Source organism: Atractosteus spatula, chromosome 10, assembly GCF_055471065.1.
Source record: "Atractosteus spatula isolate fAtrSpa1 chromosome 10, fAtrSpa1.hap1, whole genome shotgun sequence".
Taxonomy (NCBI): Eukaryota; Metazoa; Chordata; class Actinopteri; order Semionotiformes; family Lepisosteidae; genus Atractosteus; species Atractosteus spatula.
The window spans coordinates 79,536-94,591 of record NC_142715.1 but is presented as its reverse complement, the minus strand read 5'-3'; the positions used below and the strand labels follow the sequence as shown (position 1 = coordinate 94,591).

The window sequence follows — 15,056 nt, the reverse complement described above, 5'->3', positions numbered from 1 at the left end:
GAGACTGGGGTACATCAGGACGCGCATTGGAGTGAAAGCAGGATGCGCTGCGACATGCACTGTGCAGATCCCGCCACACTAAGAGGTGAGTGGGTCTGTGCGATCACAGCGCTAGGCGAATCCCCAATCCCCTTTTGTGCGTGGCGACAAAGGAAGCCGGTCTGTTTCCGCCCAGTTTCGAACCAGGGACTTTTCGCGTGGGAGGCAAACGTGATAACCACTACACTACGGAAACGGTAGCAAACCCTTCCCAGCGGCCCAGTGCTGAGCTTCGCCAATGCGATTCAGCTGCTTCCAGTGCCTTTATTGGAGTGCGCTGATGGACCGTGCTCTCTCTCCAGAGACCAGCACGCCTGTCATGGACGGAGCAGGAAAAGCGGCGCCACATTCTACAGCCCTCTCCACGCAATCGACGAAATCGGGCTACTGAAGTGGAGAAAATCGCCTCTCCAGAAAGTGCAAATATCATCTTGGAGAGTATAAATCCTATTGCCGAAGGTCAGCCCTGTCTACCAGAGTAACCCTCCCACCTCCTGCAGCGATGATCAGCTCGTCTCACACGCGAGAAGTCTTCGGTTGGAAACAAGCGCCCCCTCTTCTCGCGCGTTTTGCACGTTCGAGTGGTTTTAATGCGGCTCCTTCGTACACGGTGCTGATCTTTTGGAAAGCAGGAGGCAAAACTGACACGTTCACATACCGGGAGTCAAACCCGGGCCGCCTGGGTGAAAACCAGGAATCCTAACCACTAGACCATATGGGAGCACACAACCCCGCTGTTCCGGGCATCATGCAAGCAAACTACATAAATATGAGAAAACACGCAAGAGAGTTGTCACTCAGAGTGTCGAAGGGTCGATGTATACTGGGGCTCAGTTGAAATGCAACGTCAGGACTTTTCCGAATTAGGTCACACGAAGAGAGCACAGCCTTTTCCACCGTACCATGTGTGTATCGGTAACTCGCCGTGATCGTATAGTGGTCAGTACTTTGCGTTGTGGCCGCAACAACCCCGGTTCGAATCCGGGTCACGGCAGAATAGGGGCGTCTGCTTTTACTACTTGCGCGAATGAAGGCAAAAAAAAGCCAATCGATGTGAACGAACGGCGCTTTACAGAGGAGTACTGCCTGACTGGATCGTTGATGAACGACAGAGGCCACTCCGACCTCTTCTCGGTTTTCTTCAACGACTTACTAAGGATCTTCTTCACATTCGCCCATGCAGGGGAAGCCAGTTTCACCAAAGCAAACGCAGGAAAGTGCATTTCAAGCAGAGACCAGGAGGGACTTGTTTACACCGAGAGTGGTCGGAGAATGGAACAATGCGCCCAGCCCTGTTGCTGGAGCCGATTCTTGATGAGATCTTGGGCTCACTGGATGCTAATCTTTCTGTTGTTCTTGCAGGTCCTGCGCTGCTTTTGAGCCGACAGAGCTCGTCCTGGTCTGTCGGCACAGCCCAATTGCAAATGATCGGCTCCGCGTACAGAAGGAACGTGCGTTTGGTACAAGAGTGCATGAAGGCACCGGAAATACATTGGGAACAAATGACCGGTCGCTCAAGACCTCTGTGAAGTACAGGAGCGTGCAACAAGAGGCTGTTTCCGCCCGGTCTCGGACCGGGGACCTTTCGCGTGTTAGGCGAACGTGATAGCCGCTACACTACGGAAACCTGCAGGGACCGCTGCTGGTGTCTCGCTTGCGTTTCGGGCTGAGAATGGGAAGCGTCACTTTAGGCAGGGGGCGCTGGAAAGAGGAACAAAGGGCGCGATGAAACAAAATGCCGAAACCCGGGATCGAACCAGGGACCTTTAGATCTTCAGTTTAACGCTCTCCCAACTGAGCTATTTCGGCAGTGCACAGAGCCCACAGCCACCTGCTCCAGCCTTCCTGTGTTGCGGCATGAGCGCACCAAGAGGAGCGGGAGAGTGTTGCAGGAACGTCACTCAGAAGGAAAGCCACCCAGCTGCGCCCTCTGAGCTCTGTCCAGCGCATCTTCCTCGCATGGACTCCTGCCTGCGACGGGCAGGAAACAATTAGCAAGAACAGAACAGCACCCCATGGGTGTCTCATGACCACACCTTAGGTTGTGACACGTGCAGGTGTGAGGGGTTGCCGGGCTACTCTGGAGCAGAGCTTGGGCGGAGGGGGGGCGGGAAAGCAGACAAAGAGGTGACACCTCAAGGTCTGCACGATCACAGCTCTCCGCCGCCCCAGGCTTCCGCTCGATAAGCTACTGGACACACCCGCCCCTCCTCACACAGACCGTGGAAAAGCCCCCGAGTGGGAGGGCTCTCTCTTCCTCCCAGGAGCTCTTGGACACGACGCACAGACAGAGCGCGGGGAGCCGCCGCCTGCAAACACGGCTCCAGGCAGGACTCCACTCCACAGGAGCCGCAGAGCAGAGGAGATGGGGGCAGCTTAGTTCCTGTGCAGAGACCTGAGCTGTTGTTGCTGCGGACGCTGTCTTTTCTGTTCTCGGGGTAGGAGTGAATGTTGAGTTGCCCTTAGAAATGAAGCAGAGCACTTCAACGGCACGGGTGTGTGTGTGTGCGTGCGCCCTGGTGATTCTGGGAGACAGATCGAACCTGGGCTAAAAGAGAGGGGGCTTAGCCCTCTTCCATTTGCTAGTTCAGAGTTGTACAACCCATTTGTATCTGCTAGGCGGCGCAGTCGTCGTGCACAAAGAACGCTTTGAAAAGCGTCAAAAGCAAGTCATTCCGAGTTGGTCGTTTGTGTTTTCCGTTCAGACGCGAAATGCTGAAATGATCTCTCGGCTCCTCGGTTGTCATTTCTGCTCCGTAAAGGAATCACAGCACGCGTCGCCTTCCAGCACGCTGGGTCGGGACACGATGCCGGGGATCGAAGGGTGTGATGTCTTCCTCGTTAGTATAGTGGCAAGTATCCCCGCCTGTCACGCGGGAGACCGCGGTTCGATTCCCCGACGGGGAGTAGAAAGCTTTACTTTTACCTCCTTAGAGAAAGGACTGCCTTTCACTTCTCTGTTTTCTTTCACAGCGTCGTGCACCTTTTCATTGCTCTCGCTTTCAGAGCCTCCGCACGGCACACGACTCGACATCAGAAAGCACATTGAAGTGAAAGCAGGAAGCGCTGCGACATGCACTGTGCAGATCCCGCCACACTAAGAGGTGAGTGGGTCTGTTCGATGCACAAAGAACGCTTTGATAAGCGTCAAAGGCAAGTCATTCCGAGTTGGTCGTTTGAGTTTTCTGTTCAGACGCGAAATGCTGAAATGATCTCTCGGCTCCTCGGTTGTCATTTCTGCTCCGTAAAGAAATCACAGCACGCGTCGGCTTCCAGCACGGTGGGTCGGGACACGATACCGGGGGTCGAAGGGTGTGATGTCTTCCTCGTTAGTATAGTGGCAAGTATCCCCGCCTGTCACGCAGGAGACCGGGGTTTGATTCCCCGACGGGGAGTAAAAAGCTTTTCTTTTACCTCCTTAGAGAAAGGACTGCCTTTCACTTCTCTGTTTTCTTTCACAGCGTCGTGCACCTTTTCATTGCTCTCGCTTTCAGAGCCTCCGCACGGCACACGACTCGACATCAGAAAGCACATTGAAGTGAAAGCAGGAAGCGCTGCGACATGCACTGTGCAGATCCCGCCACACTAAGAGGTGAGTGGGTCTGTTCGATGCACAAAGAACGCTTTGATAAGCGTCAAAGGCAAGTCATTCCGAGTTGGTCGTTTGTGTTTTCTGTTCAGACGCGAAATGCTGAAATGATCTCTCGGCTCCTCGGTTGTCATTTCTGCTCCGTAAAGAAATCACAGCACGCGTCGGCTTCCAGCACGGTGGGTCGGGACACGATGCCGGGGGTCGGAGAGAGCGATGTCTTCCTCGTTAGTATAGTGGTGATTATCCCCACCTGTCACGCGGGAGACTGGGGTACATCAGGACGCGCATTGGAGTGAAAGCAGGATGCGCTGCGACATGCACTGTGCAGATCCCGCCACACTAAGAGGTGAGTGGGTCTGTGCGATCACAGCGCTAGGCGAATCCCCAATCCCCTTTTGTGCGTGGCGACAAAAGAAGCCGGTCTGTTTCCACCCAGTTTCGAACCAGGGACTTTTCGCGTGTGAGACAAACGTGATAACCACTACACTACGGAAACGGTAGCAAACCCTTCCCAGCGGCCCAGCGCTGAGCTTCGCCAATGCGATTCAGCTGCTTCCAGTGCCTTTATTGGAGTGCGCTGATGGACCGTGCTCTCTCTCCAGAGACCAGCACGCCTGTCATGGACGGAGCAGGAAAAGCGGCGCCACATTCTACAGCCCTCTCCACGCAATCGACGAAATCGGGCTACTGAAGTGGAGAAAATCGCCTCTCCAGAAAGTGCAAATATCATCTTGGAGAGTATAAATCCTATTGCCGAAGGTCAGCCCTGTCTACCAGAGTAACCCTCCCACCTCCTGCAGCGATGATCAGCTCGTCTCACACGCGAGAAGTCTTCGGTTGGAAACAAGCGCCCCCTCTTCTCGCGCGTTTTGCACGTTCGAGTGGTTTTAATGCGGCTCCTTCGTACACGGTGCTGATCTTTTGGAAAGCAGGAGGCAAAACTGACAGGTTGCCATACCGGGAGTCGAACCCGGGCCGCCTGGGTGAAAACCAGGAATCCTAACCGCTAGACCATATGGGAGCACACACCCCTGCTGTTCCGGGCATCATGCAAGCAAACTACATAAATATGAGAAAACGCGCAAGAGAGTTGTCACTCAGAGTGTCGAAGGGTCGATGTATACTGGGGCTCAGCTGAAATGCAACGTCAGGAGTTTTCCGAATTAGGTCACACGAAGAGAGCACAGCCTTTTCCGGCCTGCCACGTGGGTATCGGTAACTCGCCGTGATCGTATAGTGGTCAGTACTTTGCGTTGTGGCCGCAACAACCCCGGTTCGAATCCGGGTCACGGCAGAATAGGGGCGTCTGCTTTGACTACTTGCGCGAATGAAGGCAAAAAAAAGCCAATCGATGTGAACGAACGGCGCTTTACAGAGGAGTACTGCCTGACTGGATCGTTGATGAACGACAGAGGCCACTCTGACCTCTTCTCGGTTTTCTTCAATGACTTACTAAGGATCTTCTTCACATTCGCCCATGCAGGGGAAGCCAGTTACACCAAAGCAAACGCAGGAAAGTGCATTTCAAGCAGAGACCAGGAGGGACTTGTTTACACCGAGAGTGGTCGGAGAATGGAACAATGCGCCCAGCCCTGTTGCTGGAGCCGATTCTTGATGAGATCTTGGGCTCACTAAGAGGCCCCCGCTGGATGCTAATCTTTCTGTTGTTGTTGCAGGTCCTGCGCTGCTTTTGAGCCGACAGAGCTCGTCCTGGTCTGTCGGCACAGCCCAATTGCAAATGATCGGCTCCGCGTACAGAAGGAACGTGCGTTTGGTACAAGAGTGCATGAAGGCACCGGAAATACATTGGGAACAAATGACCGGTCGCTCAAGACCTCTGTGAAGTACAGGAGCGTGCAAAAAGAGGCTGTTTCCGCCCGGTCTCGAACCGGGGACCTTTCGCGTGTGAGGCGAACGTGATAGCCGCTACACTACGGAAACCTGCAGGGACCGCTGCTGGTGTCTCGCTTGCGTTTCGGGCTGAGAAAGGGAAGCGTCACTTTAGGCAGGGGGCGCTGGAGAGAGGAACAAAGGGCGCGATGAAACAAAATGCCGAAACCCGGGATCAAACCAGGGACTTTTAGATCTTCAGTCTAACGCTCTCCCAACTGACCTATTTCGGCAGTGCGCAGAGCCCATAGCCACCTGCTCCAGCCTTCCTGTGTTGCGGCATGAGCGCACCAAGAGGAGCGGGAGAGTGTTGCAGGAACGTCACTCAGAAGGAAAGCCACCCAGCTGTGCCCTCTGAGCTCTGTCCAGCGCATCTTCCTCGCATGGACTCCTGCCTGCGACGGGCAGGAAACAATTAGCAAGAACAGAGCAGCACCCCATGGGTGTCTCATGACCACACCTTAGGTTGTGACACGTGCAGGTGTGAGGGGTTGCCGGGCTACTCTGGAGCAGAGCTTGGGCGGAGGGGGGGCAGGAAAGCAGACAAAGAGGTGACACCTCAAGGTCTGCACGATCACAGCTCTCCGCCGCCCCAGGCTTCCGCTCGATAAGCTACTGGACACACCCGCCCCTCCTCACACAGACCGTGGAAAAGCCCCCGAGTGGGAGGGCTCTCTCTTCCTCCCAGGAGCTCTTGGACACGACGCACAGACAGAGCGCGGGGAGCCGCCGCCTGCAAACACGGCTCCAGGCAGGACTCCACTCCACAGGAGCCGCAGAGCAGAGGAGATGGGGGCAGCTTAGTTCCTGTGCAGAGACCTGAGCTGTTGTTGCTGCGGACGCTGTCTTTTCTGTTCTCGGGGTAGGAGTGAATGTTGAGTTGCCCTTAGAAATGAAGCAGAGCACTTCAACGGCACGGGTGTGTGTGTGTGCGTGCGCCCTGGTGATTCTGGGAGACAGATCGAACCTGGGCTAAAAGAGAGGGGGCTTAGCCCTCTTCCATTTGCTAGTTCAGAGTTGTACAACCCATTTGTATCTGCTAGGCGGCGCAGTCGTCGTGCACAAAGAACGCTTTGAAAAGCGTCAAAAGCAAGTCATTCCGAGTTGGTCGTTTGTGTTTTCCGTTCAGACGCGAAATGCTGAAATGATCTCTCGGCTCCTCGGTTGCCATTTCTGCTCCGTAAAGGAATCACAGCACGCGTCGCCTTCCAGCACGCTGGGTCGGGACACGATGCCGGGGATCGAAGGGTGTGACGTCTTCCTCGTTAGTATAGTGGCAAGTATCCCCGCCTGTCACGCGGGAGACCAGGGTTCGATTCCCTGACGGGGAGTAGAAAGCAAGCTTTTCTTTTACCTCCTTAGAGAAAGGACTGCCTTTCACTTCTCTGTTTTCTTTCACAGCGTCGTGCACCTTTTCATTGCTCTCGCTTTCAGAGCCTCCGCACGGCACACGACTCGACATCAGAAAGCACATTGAAGTGAAAGCAGGAAGCGCTGCGACATGCGCTGTGCAGATCCAGCCACACTAAGAGGTGAGTGGGTCTGTTCGATGCACAAAGAACGCTTTGATAAGCGTCAAAGGCAAGTCATTCCGAGTTGGTCGTTTGTGTTTTCTGTTCAGACGCGAAATGCTGAAATGATCTCTCGGCTCCTCGGTTGTCATTTCTGCTCCGTAAAGAAATCACAGCACGCGTCGGCTTCCAGCACGGTGGGTCGGGACACGATGCCGGGGGTCGGAGAGAGCGATGTCTTCCTCGTTAGTATAGTGGTGATTATCCCCACCTGTCACGCGGGAGACTGGGGTACATCAGGACGCGCATTGGAGTGAAAGCAGGATGCGCTGCGACATGCACTGTGCAGATCCCGCCACACTTAGAGGTGAGTGGGTCTGTGCGATCACAGCGCTAGGCGAATCCCCAATCCCCTTTTGTGCGTGGCGACAAAAGAAGCCGGTCTGTTTCCGCCCAGTTTCGAACCAGGGACTTTTCGCGTGTGAGGCAAACGTGATAACCACTACACTACGGAAACGGTAGCAAACCCTTCCCAGCGGCCCAGTGCTGAGCTTCGCCAATGCGATTCAGCTGCTTCCAGTGCCTTTATTGGAGTGCGCTGATGGACCGTGCTCTCTCTCCAGAGACCAGCACGCCTGTCATGGACGGAGCAGGAAAAGCGGCGCCACATTCTACAGCCCTCTCCACGCAATCGACGAAATCGGGCTACTGAAGTGGAGAAAATCGCCTCTCCAGAAAGTGCAAATATCATCTTGGAGAGTATAAATCCTATTGCCGAAGGTCAGCCCTGTCTACCAGAGTAACCCTCCCACCTCCTGCAGCGATGATCAGCTCGTCTCTCACGCGAGAAGTCTTCGGTTGGAAACAAGCGCCCCCTCTTCTCGCGCGTTTTGCACGTTCGAGTGGTTTTAATGCGGCTCCTTCGTACACGGTGCTGATCTTTTGGAAAGCAGGAGGCAAAACTGACACGTTCCCATACCGGGAGTCAAACCCGGGCCGCCTGGGTGAAAACCAGGAATCCTAACCACTAGACCATATGGGAGCACACAACCCCGCTGTTCCGGGCATCATGCAAGCAAACTACATAAATATGAGAAAACACGCAAGAGAGTTGTCACTCAGAGTGTCGAAGGGTCGATGTATACTGGGGCTCAGTTGAAATGCAACGTCAGGACTTTTCCGAATTAGGTCACACGAAGAGAGCACAGCCTTTTCCGCCCTACCATGGGTGTATCGGTAACTCGCCGTGATCGTATAGTGGTCAGTACTTTGCGTTGTGGCCGCAACAACCCCGGTTCGAATCCGGGTCACGGCAGAATAGGGGCGTCTGCTTTTACTACTTGCGCGAATGAAGGCAAAAAAAAGCCAATCGATGTGAACGAACGGCGCTTTACAGAGGAGTACTGCCTGACTGGATCGTTGATGAACGACAGAGGCCACTCCGACCTCTTCTCGGTTTTCTTCAATGACTTACTAAGGATCTTCTTCACATTCGCCCATGCAGGGGAAGCCAGTTACACCAAAGCAAACGCAGGAAAGTGCATTTCAAGCAGAGACCAGGAGGGACTTGTTTACACCGAGAGTGGTCGGAGAATGGAACAATGCGCCCAGCCCTGTTGCTGGAGCCGATTCTTGATGAGATCTTGGGCTCACTGGATGCTAATCTTTCTGTTGTTCTTGCAGGTCCTGCGCTGCTTTTGAGCCGACAGAGCTCGTCCTGGTCTGTCGGCACAGCCCAATTGCAAATGATCGGCTCCGCGTACAGAAGGAACGTGCGTTTGGTACAAGAGTGCATGAAGGCACCGGAAATACATTGGGAACAAATGACCGGTCGCTCAAGACCTCTGTGAAGTACAGGAGCGTGCAACAAGAGGCTGTTTCCGCCCGGTCTCGAACCGGGGACCTTTCGCGTGTTAAGCGAACGTGATAGCCGCTACACTACGGAAACAGTGGGAAAAGGGGTCCCCCGGCAGTTAGTATTCAACTTCACAGCATTAGTGCTCGAGAATTCAATTGTTATCCCAACCAGTTGATATCAATTTAATTCCAAAGGTTATGTACTTGTTTTGAGTATCTAATGTAGAAGTTGTAAACAAGTTCAATTACGATACGGTCTAAATGAATGATATACCGAACTTATGTCCTCTTGATATATGTAACTTTTTGTAACTGAATGAATTTATATCTTTTGTATTCTGATAACCCTTACGATAAGATCTGTTAGGTTTACATGCATATTCTATATAATAATAAATGCATCCTCGTGTATTAGTACCTGTGTGTGCGTTGTTTGAGTTATATCGCATGGTTAGATTCTAAGACCATTAAAATAATCAATTTTGTGATTTACTGCCACAATTAATAATTGTCCCAGTAAATGCCCAAACCCCTACAGAACTGGTGCTTTGTGAGAGCACACTACAACAGTGTGTGATCTCCTGTCCCAGCCTGAGGAGCAGACAGCGAGCCTGTCTCTCAATAATACTAATAATACAGTGTGTGATCTCCTATCCCAGCCTGGGAAACTGTGAGTCAGCCACTCAATAATTATAATACAGTGTGATCTACTGTCCCAGCTTGAGGAACACACAGTGAGCCTGTTTCTCAATAATAATAATACAGTGTGTGACCTCCTGTCCCAGCTTAGGGAACAGTGAACTAGACTCTCAATAATAATAATACAGTGTGATCTCCTGTCCCAGCCTGAGGAACAGTGAGCCTGTCTCTCAATAATAATAATACAGTGTGTGACCTCCTGTTCCAGTTTGGGGAACAGAGAACTAGACTCTCAATGATAATAATACAATGTGATCTACTGTCCCAGCCTGAGGAACAGTGAGTTTATCTGTCAATAATAATAATACAGTGTGATCTCCTGTCCCAGCCTGAGGAACAGTGAGCTAGTCTCTCAATAATAATAATAATACAGTGTGATCTCCTGTCCCAGCCTGAGGAACAGTGAGCCTGTCTCTCAATAATAATAATACAGTGTGTGATCTCCTGTCCCAGCCTGAGGAACAGACAGTGAACCTGTCTCTCAATAATGATAATAATACAGTGTGTGGCCTCCTGTCCCAGCCTGAGGAAGAGACAGTGAGCATGTCTCTCAACAATAATATTAATAAACTGTGTGATCTCCTGTCCCAGTCTGAGGAACAGACAGTGAGCCTGTCTCTCAATAATAATAATACAGAACGTGATCTCCTGTCCCATCATAAGGAATAGACAGTGAACCTGTCTCTCAGTAATAATACAGTGTGTGATCTTCTGTCCCAGTCTAGGGAATTGAAAGTGAGCCTGTCTCTCAGTAATAATAATATAGTGTGTGATCCACTGTCCCAGCCTGAGGAACAGACAGTCAGCCCGTCTCTCAATAATAATAATACAGTGTGTGATATCCTGTCCCAGCCTGAGGAACAGACAGGAGTGAGCCAGTCTCTGAGTAATAATAAAGCAGATTATGATCTGCTGTCCCAGCCTAAGGAACAATCAGGAAAGAGCAGGTCTCTCGATAATAATAATACAGTGTGTGATCTCCTGTCCCAGCCTGAGGAACAGACAGTGAGCCTGTCTCTCAATAATAATAATATAGTGTGTGACCTCCTGTCCCAGCCTGAGAAACAGACAGTGTGCCTATCTCACAATAATAATAATACAGTGTGTGACCTCCTGTCCCAGCCTGGGGAACTGTGTGCCAGACTCTCAATAATAATAATACAGTGTGATCTCATGTCCCAGCCTCAGGTACAGTGAGCCTGTCTCTCAATAATAATAATCCAGTGTGATACTTCCTGTCCCAGCCAGAGGAACAGACAGTGAGCCTGTCTCTCAATAATAATAATACAGTGTGTATTATTGTGTATTATTATTTCTCAGCCTGAAGAACAGTGAGCCTGTCTCTCAATAATAATAATACAGTGTGTCATCTCCTGTCCAAGCCTGAGGAACAGTGAGCTTGTCTCTCAATAATAATAATACAGTGTGATCTCCTGCCCCAGCCTGAAGAACAGTAAACCTGTCTCTCAATAACAATAATCCAGTGTGTGATCTCCAGTCTTGAGGAACAGACAGTGATCCTGTCTCTCAATAATAATAACCTAGTGTGGAATGTCCTGTCCCAGTCTGAGGAACAAACAATGAGCATGTCTCTCAATAATAATAGAATAGTGTGTGATCTCCAGTCCCAGCCAGAGGAACAGACATTGAGCCTGTCTCTCAATTATAATAATACAGTGTGTGACCTCCTATCCCAGCCTGAGGAACAGACAGTGAGCCTGTCTCTCAATAATAATAATACAGTGTGTGACCTCCTCTCCCAGCCTGGTGAACACTGAGCCAGACTCTCAGTCATAATAATACAGTGTGATCTACTGACTCAGCCTGAGGAACAGTGAGCTTGTCTCTCAATAATAATAATACAGTGTGATCTCCTGTCCATGCCTGGAATACAGACAGTAAACCTGTCTCTCAATAATAATAATCCAGTGTGTGACTTCCTGTCCCAGCCTGAGGATCAGACAGTGAGCCTGTCTCTCAATAATAATAATACAGTGTGTCATCTCCTGTTCCAGCCTGAGGAACAGACAGTGAGCCTGTCTCTCAATCATAATAATACAGTGTGTGACCTCCTGTCCCAGCCTGGGGAACAGTGAGCCAGACTCTCAGTCATAATAATACAGTGTGATCTACTGTCCCAGCCTGAGGAACAGTGAGCTTGTCTCTCAATAATAATAATACAGTATGGTCTCCTGTCCCAGCCTGAGGAACAGAAAGTGAGCCTGTCTCTCAATAATAATAATAATACAGTGTGTGACTTCCTGTCCCAGCCTCAGGAACAGCGAGCCTGTTTCTCAATAATAATAATACAGTGTGTCATCTCCTGTCCCAGCCTGAGGAACAGTGAGCTTGTCTCTTAATAATAATAATACAGTGTGATCTCCTGTCTTAGCCTGAGGAACAGACAGTGAACCTGTCTCTCAATAATAATAACCTTGTGTGGAATGTCCTGTCCCAGTCTTAGGAACAAACAGTGAGCATGTCTCTCAATAATAATAATATAGTGTGTGACCTCCTGTCCCAGCCTGAGAAACAGCGAGCCTGTCTCTCAATAATAATAATAGTGTGTCATCTCCTGTCCAAGCCTGAGGAACAGTGAGCCTGACTCTCAATAATAATAATACAGTGTGTGATCTCCTGTCTTAGCCTGAGGAACAGACAGTGAACCTGTCTCTCAATAATAATAACCTTGTGTGGAATGTCCTGTCCCAGTCTGAGGAGCAAACAGTGAGCATGTCTCTCAATAATAATAGAACAGAGTGTGATCTCCAGTCCCAGCAAGAGGAACAGACAGTGAGCCTATATCTCAATAATAATAATACAGTGCGTGATCACCTGTACTAGCCTGAGGAACAGACAGTGAACCTGTCTCTCAATAATAATAATACAGTGTGTGACCTCCTGTCCTAGCCTGAGGAAGAGACAGTGAACCTCTCTGTCAGTAATAATAATACAGTGTGTGATCTCCTGTCCCAGCCCAAAAGAAGAGACAGTGAGCCAATCTCTCAATAATAATAATACAGTGTGTGATCTCCTGTCCCAGCCTGAGGAACAGACAGTGAACCTGTCTCTCAATAATAATAATAATACAGTGTGTGACCTCCTCTCCCAGCTTGAGGAACAGACAGTAAGCCTCTCTCTCATTAATAATAATAAAGTGTGTGACCTCCTGTCCCAGCCTGAGGAACAGCGAGCCTGTCTCTCAATAATAACAATACAGTGTGTCATCTCCTGTCCCAGCCTGAGGAAAGTGAGCTTGTCTCTTAATAATAATAATAATACAGTGTGATCTCCTGTCCCAGCCTGAGTAACAGTGAACCTGTCTCTCAATAATAATAATACAGTGTGTGACCTCCATTTCCAGCCTGAGGAAGAGACAGTGAACCTCTCTATCAGTAGTAATAATACAGTGTGTGATCTCCTGTCCCAGCCCTAAAGAAGAGACAGTGAGCCTGTCTCTCAATCATAATAATACAGTGTGTGATCTCCTGTCTCAGCCTGGGGAACAGACAGTAAACCTGTCTCTCAATAATAATAATACAGTGTGTGACCTCCATTTCCAGCCTGAGGAAGAGACAGTGAACCTCTCTATCAGTAGTAATAATACAGTGTGTGATCTCCTGTCCCAGCCCTAAAGAAGAGACAGTGAGCCTGTCTCTCAATCATAATAATACAGTGTGTGATCTCCTGTCTCAGCCTGAGGAACAGACAGTGATCCTGTCTCTCAATAATAATACCCTAGTGTGGAATGTCCTGTCCCAGTCTGAGGATCAAGCAATGAGCATGTCACTCAGTAATAATAGAATAGTGCGTGATCTCCTGCAATATTCTGAGGAACAGACAGTGAGCCTGTCTCTCAATAATAATAATACAGTGTGTGACCTCCTATCCCAGCCTGAGGAACAGACAGTGAGCCTGTCTCTCAATAATAATAATACAGTGTGTGACCTCCTGTCCCAGCCTGGGGAAGAGACAGTGAGCCTGCCACTCAATAATAATATTACAGTGTGTGATCTCCTTTCCCAGCCAGGGATCAGACAGTAAATCTGTCTCATAATAATAGTAATCCACTGTCTTAGCCTGAGGAACAGACAGTGATCCTGTCTCTCAATAATAATAAAAATACAGTGTGTGACGTCCTGTCCCAGCCTGAGGAACAGACAGTGAGCCTGTCTCTCAATAATAATAATAATACAGTGTGTGACCTCCTGTCCCAGCCTGAGGAACAGACAGTGAGCCTGTCTCTCAATAATAATCAGTGTGTGACTTCCTGTCCCAGCCTGAGGAACAGACAGTGAGCCTGTCTCTCAATAATAATAATACAGTGTGTGTCCTCCTGTCCCAGCTTGGGGAACAGTAAGCCAGACTCTCAACAATAATAATACAGTGTGATCTACTGTCCCAGCCTGAGGAACAGTGAGCTTGTCTCTCAATAATAATAATACAGTTTGATCTCCTGTCCCAGCCTGAGGAACAGACAGTGAGCCTCTCTCTCAATAATAATAATAAAGTGTGTGACCTCCTGTCCCAGCCTGAGGAACAGCGAGCCCGTCTCTTAATAATAATAATACAGTGTGATCTCCTGTCCCAGCCTGAGGAACAGTGAGCCCGACTCTCAATAATAATAATACAGTGTGTGATCTCCTGTCTTAGCCTGAGGAACTGACAGTGAACCTGTCTCTCAATAATAATAACCTTGTGTGGAATGTCCTGTCCCAGTCTGAGGAGAAAACAGCGAGCATGTCTCTCAGTAATAATAGAACAGTGTGTGATCTCCAGTCCCCGCAAGAGGAACAGACAGTGAGCCTATATCTCAATAATAATAATACAGTGCGTGACCTCCTGTCCCAGCCTGAGGAAGAGACAGTGAACCTCTCTGTCAGTAATAATAATACAGTGTGTGATCTCCTGTCCCAGCCCAAAAGAAGGGACAGTGAGCCTATCTCTCAATAATAATAATACAGTGTGTGATCTCCTGTCCCAGCCTGAGGAACAGACAGTGAACCTGTCTCTCAATAATAATAATAATACAGTGTGTGACCTCCTGTCCCAGCCTGAGGAACAGACTGTGAGCCTGTCTCTCAATAATAATAATACAGTGTGTGACTTCCTGTCCCAGCATGAGGAACAGACAGTGAGCCTCTCTCTCAATAATAATAATAAGGTGTGTGACCTCCTGTCCCAGCCTGAGGAACAGCGAGCCTGTCTCTCAATAACAATAATACAGTGCGTGATCACCTGTACTAGCCTGAGGAACAGACAGTGAACCTGTCTCTCAATAATAATAATAATACAGTTTGTGACCTCCTGTCCCAGCCCAAAAGAAGAGACAGTGAGCCTATCTCTCAATAATAATAATACAGTGTGTGATCTCCTGTCCCAGCCTGAGGAACAGACAGTGAACCTGTCTCTCAATAATAATAATAATACAGTGTGTGACCTCCTGTCCCAGCCTGAGGAACAGACAG

At 49.8% G+C, this 15,056-nt stretch overlaps 5 non-coding genes across 5 annotated transcripts; 3 read left to right on the top strand and 2 right to left on the bottom strand.

Annotated features, from left to right (window-relative positions):
• Window positions 1-162: 162 nt before the first annotated feature.
• On the bottom strand, window positions 163-235 carry trnag-ccc (transfer RNA glycine (anticodon CCC)). The gene has a single exon. It is a non-coding gene; the product is annotated as a tRNA-Gly (tRNA).
• A 726-nt stretch (window positions 236-961) lies between these two features.
• Window positions 962-1,033, top strand: trnah-gug (transfer RNA histidin (anticodon GUG)). The gene has a single exon. It is a non-coding gene; the product is annotated as a tRNA-His (tRNA).
• Window positions 1,034-4,853: 3,820 nt separating this feature from the next.
• On the top strand, window positions 4,854-4,925 carry trnah-gug (transfer RNA histidin (anticodon GUG)). The gene has a single exon. It is a non-coding gene; the product is annotated as a tRNA-His (tRNA).
• Window positions 4,926-8,002: 3,077 nt separating this feature from the next.
• On the bottom strand, window positions 8,003-8,074 carry trnae-uuc (transfer RNA glutamic acid (anticodon UUC)). Its single transcript has one exon. It is a non-coding gene; the product is annotated as a tRNA-Glu (tRNA).
• A 201-nt stretch (window positions 8,075-8,275) lies between these two features.
• On the top strand, window positions 8,276-8,347 carry trnah-gug (transfer RNA histidin (anticodon GUG)). Its single transcript has one exon. It is a non-coding gene; the product is annotated as a tRNA-His (tRNA).
• Window positions 8,348-15,056: the final 6,709 nt, after the last annotated feature.